Genomic DNA, 9,724 nt, shown 5'->3' on the forward strand with positions numbered 1-9,724 from the left:
AAACTTCATGTAGGGCATGGATGGCATGGGATTGTGCTGATTTTTGTGTGTGTTTTCGATTTTTTGCGGTGTTCATGGGGACTGGCCATGTGGGTGGGGGCCATTTCGAGTGCTGGTACAGGCAGACCCTGGCCATGTGCTGGGAGACAAGGGGCCATTTTGAATGCAGGCAGTGTTCTCAGGCCTGCACCCATTTTGCCTAGCTTTCATCCATTATGCCCAGGGGTAGTGAGTGGTGCATGGGCCTAGTCTTTCTGTGGGGTGTCTTGAATTTAAACATCATTGAGGGCATAGATGGCATGGGATTGTGCTGATTTTTATGTGTTTTTTGACTTTTTGGGGTGTATAACTGAACTGATGTTCCTCTGTCTTCCATTGCTTTTAGGTGCACAAGACTCAAGAGAACCACCAGTGCCAGGAAGAAGTCCTGCAGCGGTGTGTGTGTGCAGCATAACGTCACGCGACGTCACGTCTGGCCACAGACAACTCTGCAACTCGTGCAACTGCGGCCTGCTGTTCTGACCTCTGAAGAAGATGGCCCCAAAAAAAGTTCCCCGTAGCTCCTCTAGCAAGAAAGTTGCCTGTAATGAGCAGAAGAAGCAAGTTACCAAGGAGACTGGTGTGCCGCCCGCCACATTTTTTGGGAATAAAAAAAAAAGTACGTCTGCAGCAGCGGGATCTGCTGGGGACCAAGCTGGGAGCAGCACCCCCGCTCCATTGGGCTCAGTGCCACCACCACCACGCCAACTTAAGTCCAAGCCCTTGAGTGCTGTAGAGGCAGCCAGTCTACTTCTTCAATCACCATCGACCAGTGATGTTGGCTCATCGCAAGAAAGTAGCAGCAATGTCCCTCAATCAACACAGGTTGTTGTAACTCATCTGACGAGTGTTGAACAACCACAGCCGCAACAACAACCACATGTGCAAGTACAAGCCCAAGTACATGTGGAAGGAGAGGCAAGGCAAGGAGATGCGCAAGCAGAGGTGCATTGAGGGGCACAAGTGCCCACAATAGTTGTTCCTCCCGAAGTAGGGGCAAATCAGGAAATCGACATTCAAGCCGAGGTATCATTTGAGGAAGCCACTCCTGATCATTCATTGTCTTCCACATCCCTAGCAAGGAAAAGATCAAGGATGGTGTCTACATCTTCTTCAAGCCCACCTCCTTCTGATGATATGGATCAAACTTGGGAACCACCACTGCCGTCTGAGAGTGAGGCACACTATGATCTGACAGAGTTAGCTAAGCGTAAAAGGAAGGTCCCCGAAAGTCTCATAGTTATGGAGTATGATGACGCTCAACAAGAAGTGGCGTATACTCCTGCTGATGAAGACTCTCACCACGATGACGCAGTCATCATACACGTCACTCCAGCCTCAGCGTGCATGCAATAAACAGACATTTTGACCCTAGCTCGAAAGCTGCTGAGCGTGATGATGTTGTTGACGAGGAGGCAATGGGAATATCACCATCATTGGAGTTAACTAGTACACCACCTACCGCTTCCATATTTCTTTCTCGCCAGAAGGGACCTCCATCCACCTCGACCTCAATTAGTGGTGGTGCAAGTGCACAACGTAGTAAAGTTCGGCAACACACATCCTCCACTTCATCTGGCATTAGCAGCATGACCACCACCAGTATCGCCTCCTCCGGCCCCCACAGACATTTCAATTCCGCAGTTTGGGACTTCTTTAGTGTTTGCCCAAAAAAGGAAAACATAGCCATTTGTAGCATTTGTAAGCTTGCAGTTAGTTGTGGTAAGTTTGGTACCAACTATGGTACCGGAGGCCAGAGAGGTCATCTTGAGAGACAGCACACTGTCCAATGGTTTGCGCACCTAAAGGAGATCAAGGAAGCCCGAATTTGAAGTCAACAAACTGTATACGTTGATGTTTCATCTGATGATGATGAGGAGGAAGAAGCGTCAAACACTTCACTTACACCCAGTACCCCTGTCAGCACACCCCCTGTGAGCCACACTAAGAGTGTGGGAGAGAGTGAGACACCAATGCGAAAAAGTTAATCATCGAGCGTAACTGGGTCGAAGAAGTCCTCATCATCCCGTAAAATGGTCCAGCCCACCTTTAGAACCATGTTGTTTTCAGAAGCGCCATTTGATCGCAACCACCCACTGATGCGTCTGTATAACACTAAGCTGGCTAAAATGCTAGCTCTGGACCTTCTCCCTTTTTCTTTTGTGGAAGGGGTTGATTTTCTAGAATTAGTGGCAACGCTCAGCCCTAAATGGAAGATTCCTAGCCGGTTCTATTTTGCCAGAGTTGCGGTTCCAGCACTACATGAAGATGTGCTGGAGGTGATTGGGGCAGCTTTGCAGAAGAGTGCTGTTCACACTATACATCTGACAATAGACATGTGGACCAGTGGCGCAGGCACTGATTACATGTGCATCACTGCACACTGGGTCTCTTTTTCAGGGGTTAAAGCAAAGTTAAACGCAGGTGTTGACCCGGACAACGTTTTTAAAGCTGCTCGGAAACATGCAACACTAGCCATGTTTGGCATGGAGAAAAGTCATACAGGAGAAAACATTTTGAAGGAGTTTAACACAAAGGTCTTTCAATGGCTGTTTCCACGGATAATGGCGCCAATGTAGTTAAGGCCATGGAGCTGGGTAAATATTTCAGAGTGCCGTGTTTGGCGCACTGTATAAACCTGGTTGTTAAAAAATTCTTGAGTGAAGAAAGTCCAGTGTGCGAGTTAGTGACCACCTGCCGAAGAATGTGCAACAATTTCAGCCATTCTTTTAAGGCCCGGAAGCATCTGAGGGGCCTGCTACATGAACGTCGAATGCCAGTGAAAGCACTCATCCAGGAGGTGCCAACGCGTTGGAACTCAACCTTCTACATGCTTGAGCGTCTGTATGAGCAGTTTACGGTACTCGATCAGTATTTCTTAACACTGGGTACAGCTCAGAAGGACCTGAGGCTAGATGCGGCGCAATGGGAGCTAGTTAAAAGCCTGACAGACATGATTCGTCCTTTTGAGGTCTTCACGCGTGCAGTCAGCAGGGAGGACTGTAATGTGGGAAAAGCTATCCCATTGTTGCGCATGCTGGAGCACCAACTGAAAGCGGTGTCTTCTATGTTTCAAAAAGATGAAGAAAAGCAAGAAGCTTTTTTTTTGGCGGAGAAATTATTACAGCGCCTACTTGGAGATGAACGTCTTCAAATAATCCACTCAGAACAGCATTACATTTGTGCTACTATTCTGGATCCACGCTACAAAAAGGCACTGGCAGGCAGAGCATTCTTTGCTTTTGGTGACGCAGATGTTAAAAAGTACAAACATTGGGTAGCTGAGTCAGCCATGAGGTTTGAAAGAGAACGGCAGAAAATTGAAGGAAAAGGCAGTACATCAGCATCAGCAGGCCATCCCCAGTCAAAAGAATCCACTTCTGCACCTGTGGCTGTGGCAGAAGTGACCTCTCAGCCGTTAAAGACACCGGCAACTGGATCATCTGCACCAGACACAACAGTAACATTGGGTGAAGAAGAGGATTGGCTAACCTAGCTTGGGTGTGCTTCTCAAAAGGTCCCAGCAAAAAGTAAGCAAAGTGGAGGAACCGTGGACAACCTTCAGTCGATGGTGCAGGACTATCTGAATGACTCAACAGAGGTCTATGTTAATGCTGACCCATTGGCGTATTGGCATGGGAAAAAAGAATTGTGGCCAGAGATCTCCAACCTGGCTATAAACTACTTGTCTTGCCCACTCGCAAGCGTCTCTTCTGAACGTGTTTTCAGTGCTGCTGGTGGCATTGTAACTTGCAAAAGGACCCGCCTCTCGCCCAAAAATGTGGAGAGGTTAACAATGATAAAGATGAATCAGCACCTCATACCACCAGATTACAAAGTACGAGAATACACGCCGGAAGAAGACGAGGAGGACAGCAACTTCGATGAGGGAATTTCTTCTCTGTTAGGTGACCTACTCCCGCCTGAATTCGCAGAGTATGAGGACGAACCCTTATTCCCTGACACCGAGCCCTGAAAATGAGCCAATGAATCAATAACTTTCTTTTTCGTCCTTATTCACTTTTATTCCTGTGTGTCTGTCTTTCTTTGTTTTGCACAGTTAATATAATTAAAACTTTAATCACCTAATCACAAAAACAAGCCCATCAGCAGAACTGTCTTCACTTGTTTGCTTATTGATTTGAAGGTGCCGCAGTCTGCATTCCTCAGGTTCACAAGTTCACAAGAACATGCTCCTCTATCCTCCTCCTCCAGACTCCTATTTCCCTCAAAGCAGAGGGCTGGATTACGCCCAATGAAGAAAGACTCTGCACTTGTGGGGGTGTTCTACTTCTTTGAGGGTGAGTTGGTCGGGTCTTGGGGCATTGCTGGGAAGGTCTAATACCGGATAATACTGGTTTGGACAAAATCAGACTTGAAAACGTTTTTGCCTTTTTGCTCACTATTTATTTATTTATTTATTTATTTATTTATTTTTGCAACTTATTAAGAGCGAACGAATACCTGTAGGCGTCTCGGCGCTAGATTATTCACCTAATTTTCTCCAGATATAAAAGGATCCTGAAGGTTAATTGTCGATATTACTGATTAAAAAGCCAGGTCTTCAGTCTTTTGTGAAACTGCAGAAGTGAGGGGCTTGTCCTGATATGCTGCGGCAGGGTGTTCCATAATTTGGGTGCCGCGACTAAAAAGCGGCGATCACCCCATGAAACTGTTTTTGACCGTGGAACCACAAGTTGGTTGAGAGTGGCGGATCGAATCTGTCTGGCAGGTCTGTAGGGTATCAGCTGGTCCTTAAAATAATGTGGTCCTCGGTCATGAAGTGTCTTGTATACTATGCAAAGTGATTTAAATTTGATCCGATTACGGATCGTCAGCCAGTGATATGTCTTGATAGTGTCTGATATGGCCGAAAACATGGGTGTTCCAGAAAGCAGGCGTGCTGCTGCGTTCTGGATTGTCTGAAGCTTATTGGTTACCCTAACCTGGGCATTTAAAAATAGGCCATTACAATAGTCAAGGGATGATAACACTAAGGAGCTGACCAATGTTTTAGCAGCTACCTCTGGCAAGAATGGGATGATTTTTCTGATCAATCTTAATTTGTGATGGGCTGTTGCCACTACTCTATTCGCATGTGCCATGAAGTTAAGATCCGCATCAAAAGTCACTCCCAGGTTCCTAACTTTGAGCTGGGCTAGGAAGGGTTCCAAAGGCTGATGGCCACCAGGTTGCAGACCAGTCTGGTAACAGGGTTCCAAAGATGAGCACCTCCGTATTTTCGAAGTTGAGTTTAAGGCAGTTCGACGCCATCCACTCTCCGATTGCTAGCATTCCGCGTTGGAAGCGCTCTGCCACTTCGTGTCCGTCACCTTTAATGGCCAGAACCAATTGTGTGTCATCAGCGTAGGAGGTTAGGCTCATCCCATATGCTTTGATGATATTAGCAAGGTCCGACACATAGATATTAAATAGTGTCGGACTTAGGGATGAGCCTTGAGGAACCCCACACGGTAATGACATTTTGGCAGATTGGTATGGCCCCAGGGTGACAGCCTGTGTTCTATCGGCCAGGAAGGATGCAAGCAGAGCTCTCGCAGTATGGTGAATGCCCATCTTTCCGACACGGTCGACCAAGATCTTATGGTCGACCGTGTCAAAGGCCGCCGATAAGTCCAACAAAATAAGTACTGCTGTCCCTCCCTGGTCGCGAATTGCCCTGATGTCGTCTGCCGCTTTAATTAAGGCGGTTTCAGTACCATGATATCTTCAGAAACCGAATTGTGAATCGTCCAGTAGAAGGTGTTTCTCTACATGCTCAGCTAGTTGTTGATTCATGGCTTTTTCGATCACTTTAGCTAAAAAAGGGAGGCTTGCAATGGGCCTATAATTCTTTAATTCTGCCTTATCCAGACTTGCTTTCTTCAACAGGGGCTTCACCAGTGTGTTCTTTAAGGAATCCGGGAATATCCCAGAGGCCAGTATAAAATTTAAACTAAAGTGATGACCGGGATGAGTGTGTTCATGACCGGTGGGAGGACTGAGAATGGACAGGGATCTAGTGCCGATCCAGTTTTGATGGTGGAGACAATGATCTTTATTTGATCGATGGTAAGAGCCTTAAAGCTGGTCAAAACCTTATCCGAAGGCAGATAGACAGGAGCTGTTATTATCGGGTTCGGGGTAAAAGCCTGACAAATATTATTTACTTTGGAGAAAAAGAAATTAGCCAGTGCCTCACAAAATGATTGTGAAGGGGGCGGGGTAAGATCTGGGGCATTACCTGACAGAGTTCTGGTGATGTCATATAGTTGCCTACTCGAGTTTTTAGCTTTTTCAATTTGTTCTGAAAAGAATGTTTTTTTTTGCCTCTGTGATCATAGCTTTATAAACGGTCAATGATTCTTTATATTTGGCCTTACTTTCTGTATAATAGTTTTTGCGCCAGTGCCTTTCCCTGTTCCTACTCAGTTGTTTTTGCCTCCTTAGTTCCTCTGTGTACCATGGGGCGGATGGTGTGGTTCAATTCCTAGATTGAGTTTTGATTGGTACTAGGAGATTGGTGGCATGGTCTAGCCAGTCATGAAATTGTCGCGTAGCGATATTAGGATCAGTGGACAGAGATGGACATGTGCTGTCCAGTAACTTTGTTAATTCAGTCTGGTTAATATTTTTCCATACTTTGAAAGATCCTGGGACAGGCATAATGACCTTTTTTTCAAGGTTTCATTAATTGTCAGTCTGCTAAATATAACATAATGGTCAGTCCAGGGCATGGGTAAGATGTTTCATATATGTAAGCCCTCCACATTGGAGAAGATACCGTCTAAGGTATGTCCAGCCTGATGGGTGGGGAAGGTAACCATTTGTCTGAGACCCAGTGTATCTAGGTCTGTGATAAGGGCAGAAGTATCCTTATCGTCATCTTGTTCTAGATGAAAATTCATGTCACCCATAACAGTGAAAGACTCTTCGTGGCTATCGACTCTAATATTGTACTTAGATTGGCTAAGAACGCGGTCCTTGTACCAGGAGGTCGGTATAAGAGTACGCCCTTGAAATTGACGAAGGCAGTAAGCTTAATACCGAACTGCAGGGCTTTGCATGCGGTAGCTGGAATGGATGATGTTCTAACGACAAACCATTCTCGAGCTATGATGGCCAACCCACCTCCTTTTTTTTAGTACCCTATCCTGTCGGTAAGCTTTATATCCCTGAGGTACGGCAATTACTAAATCAGGGTCTGACGCCTCATCCATCCACGTTTCAGTAATAAACAGGACATCTAAATGATTGTCGGTTATAAGGTCTGCTATTTCCTGCCTATGTTTACACACCGATCGCGCATTAATGAGGGCCATAAGAATATTGATTTCTTTAAAATGAGCTTGTGGCATAGGTTGGGTCTTGGGATTATTTGTAGATATCGTACTGTTGCAGTCAGGGCATGTAAGAATAGGTTTTTGTAACATTTTTGTTGGATCAAGCATTATACAGCGGGAAGTGGGGAGTGAACGAAGCTCCATCAAAAATGTGCGGGAGTAGACCAACCTGTGATCCGATGGGGCCCGGCCAGGGGTCATGGCCCTAGGCCCGGTCTCGGCGCGGACGGGCGCAGACGGGCTTGCCTTTGGCGCGCCGCCGGCGCGCCCGCCGCGCCCGCCGCGCCCGCCCGCTGCGCGGACGGAAAGGCCTAATGTTTTTATACATGTCTCAAGGAGATTAAAGGAGGGTGGGAGGCGTCCAACAGCTGGAGAGCGACCCTTTCCTCCCAGCAAGATGGCGGCTAAGGTGGGTGGAATCACGGTCAACCCCGAAATCGGCTGCGCCGTGCCAGGAAGAGTGTCTATTTCAGCTTCGGTGCGACGCTAATCTCGCGCTGAAGTGCGGGAAGTACGAGAATAAAATAGCACAATTAAAATATTTACACTAGTTAAAAGACACACTTACTTTGCAGGTCAAATACGTGAAATGTAGCAATTGACAATTGACAAAGGTTGAGCTAAGCGCCCCCGGCTTCCGCCTCAGGGGAGAAATTAAGTAAATGTCACCCAATGATGTGTTACACCCCTTAAGTATCCTGGGAGGGCGGGACGCGTCCAACAACTGGAGCACGACCCTTACCTCCCAGCAAGATGGCGGCTAAGGTGGGTGGAATCACTGTGTCAGCCCCGAAATCGGCTGCCCCGTGCCAGGAAGAGTGTCTATTTCAGCTTCGGTGCGATGCTAATCTCGCGCCGAAGTGCGGGAAGTACGAGAATAAAATAGCACAATTAAAATATTTACACTAGATAAAACACACACGTACTTCGCAGGTCAAATACGTGAAATGTAGCAATTGACAATTGACAAAGGTTGAGCTAAGCGCCCCCGGCTTCCACCTCAGGGGAGAAATTAAGTAAATGTCACCCAATGATGTGTTACACCCCTTAAGTATCCTGGGAGGGCGGGAGGCGACCAACAACTGGAGCGCGACCCTTTCCTCCCAGCAAGATGGCGGCTAAGGTGGGTGGAATCACGGTGTCAACCCCGAAATCGGCTGCGCCGTGCCAGGAAGAGTGTCTATTTCAGCTTCTGCGACGCTAATCTTGCGCCGAAGTGCGGGAAGTATGAGAATAAAATAGCACAATTAAAATATTTACACTAGTTAAAACACACACGTACTTCGCAGGTCAAATACGTGAAATGTAGCAATTGACAATTGACAAAGGTTGAGCTAAGCGCCCCCGGCTTCCGCCTCAGGGGAGAAATTAAGTAAATGTCACCCAATGATGTGTTACGCCCCTTAAGTATCCTGGGAGGGCGGGAGGCGTCCAACAACTGGACCGCGACCCATTCCTACCAGCAAGATGGCGGCTAAGGTAGGTGGAATCACGGTGTCAGCCCCGAAATCGGCTGCGCCGTGCCAGGAAGAGTGTCTATTTCAGCTTCGGTGCGACGCTAATCTCGCGCCGAAGTGCAGGAAGTACGAGAATAAAATAGCACAATTAAAATATTTACACTAGTTAAAACACACACGTACTTCGCAGGTCAAATACGTGAAATGTTTTATTTATTTTTTTATTTTTATTTTTATTAAGTATTTTTATTGTCGCAGGAATCGGTAAGAAAACAAAAGTATCATACATAAGTACATTTACATTCTCAAGTGATTTTTTTTTTTTTTTTTTTTTCTCCCTTTAAAAAAAACATAAATTTTACATTGCTTATGATAAAGGGTTAGGGTGTTGGCAAGAGAAAGCAGTAATAAGAAAAAGGGTGAAAAAAGAAAAAAGAGAAAAAAAAGATAAGATAAAGCAAGAATTAAGTTATGAGGCTTCGGGACGGCCCTGTTAGAAGAAAAAAAAGGAAGGAAGGAGCTATTTCCCAAAAACAGCTAATACTGAATCAGTTAAATCACACAAATATCTTCATATATCAACTCTGTTCCGCAGTTGTTATGCTTCAAAAAAATTGCTTCCAAATTTTTTCTTTTCTAGCTAAAGTTTTTGGTCCTCTATGTTTAGCGAGTGTAAGTTCCATGGTTCTGATTTCTATAACTAATGTTAACCACTCAGCTACAGTTGGAGTGTTCTTAGATATCCAAGCTCTTGCTATAATTAATCTAGCACAGGCTAATAAGATTGTTATAAGATCTTGATTGGGACAGTGAGTCTCATAGATATCAAGTAAGACCAGCTGGGGTGATAGATCCGGTATTTTAATCTGACTGTCTTGAAGATGT

This window comes from Lissotriton vulgaris, chromosome 1_1 (genome assembly GCF_964263255.1).
Source record: "Lissotriton vulgaris chromosome 1_1, aLisVul1.2, whole genome shotgun sequence".
Taxonomy (NCBI): domain Eukaryota; kingdom Metazoa; phylum Chordata; class Amphibia; order Caudata; family Salamandridae; genus Lissotriton; species Lissotriton vulgaris.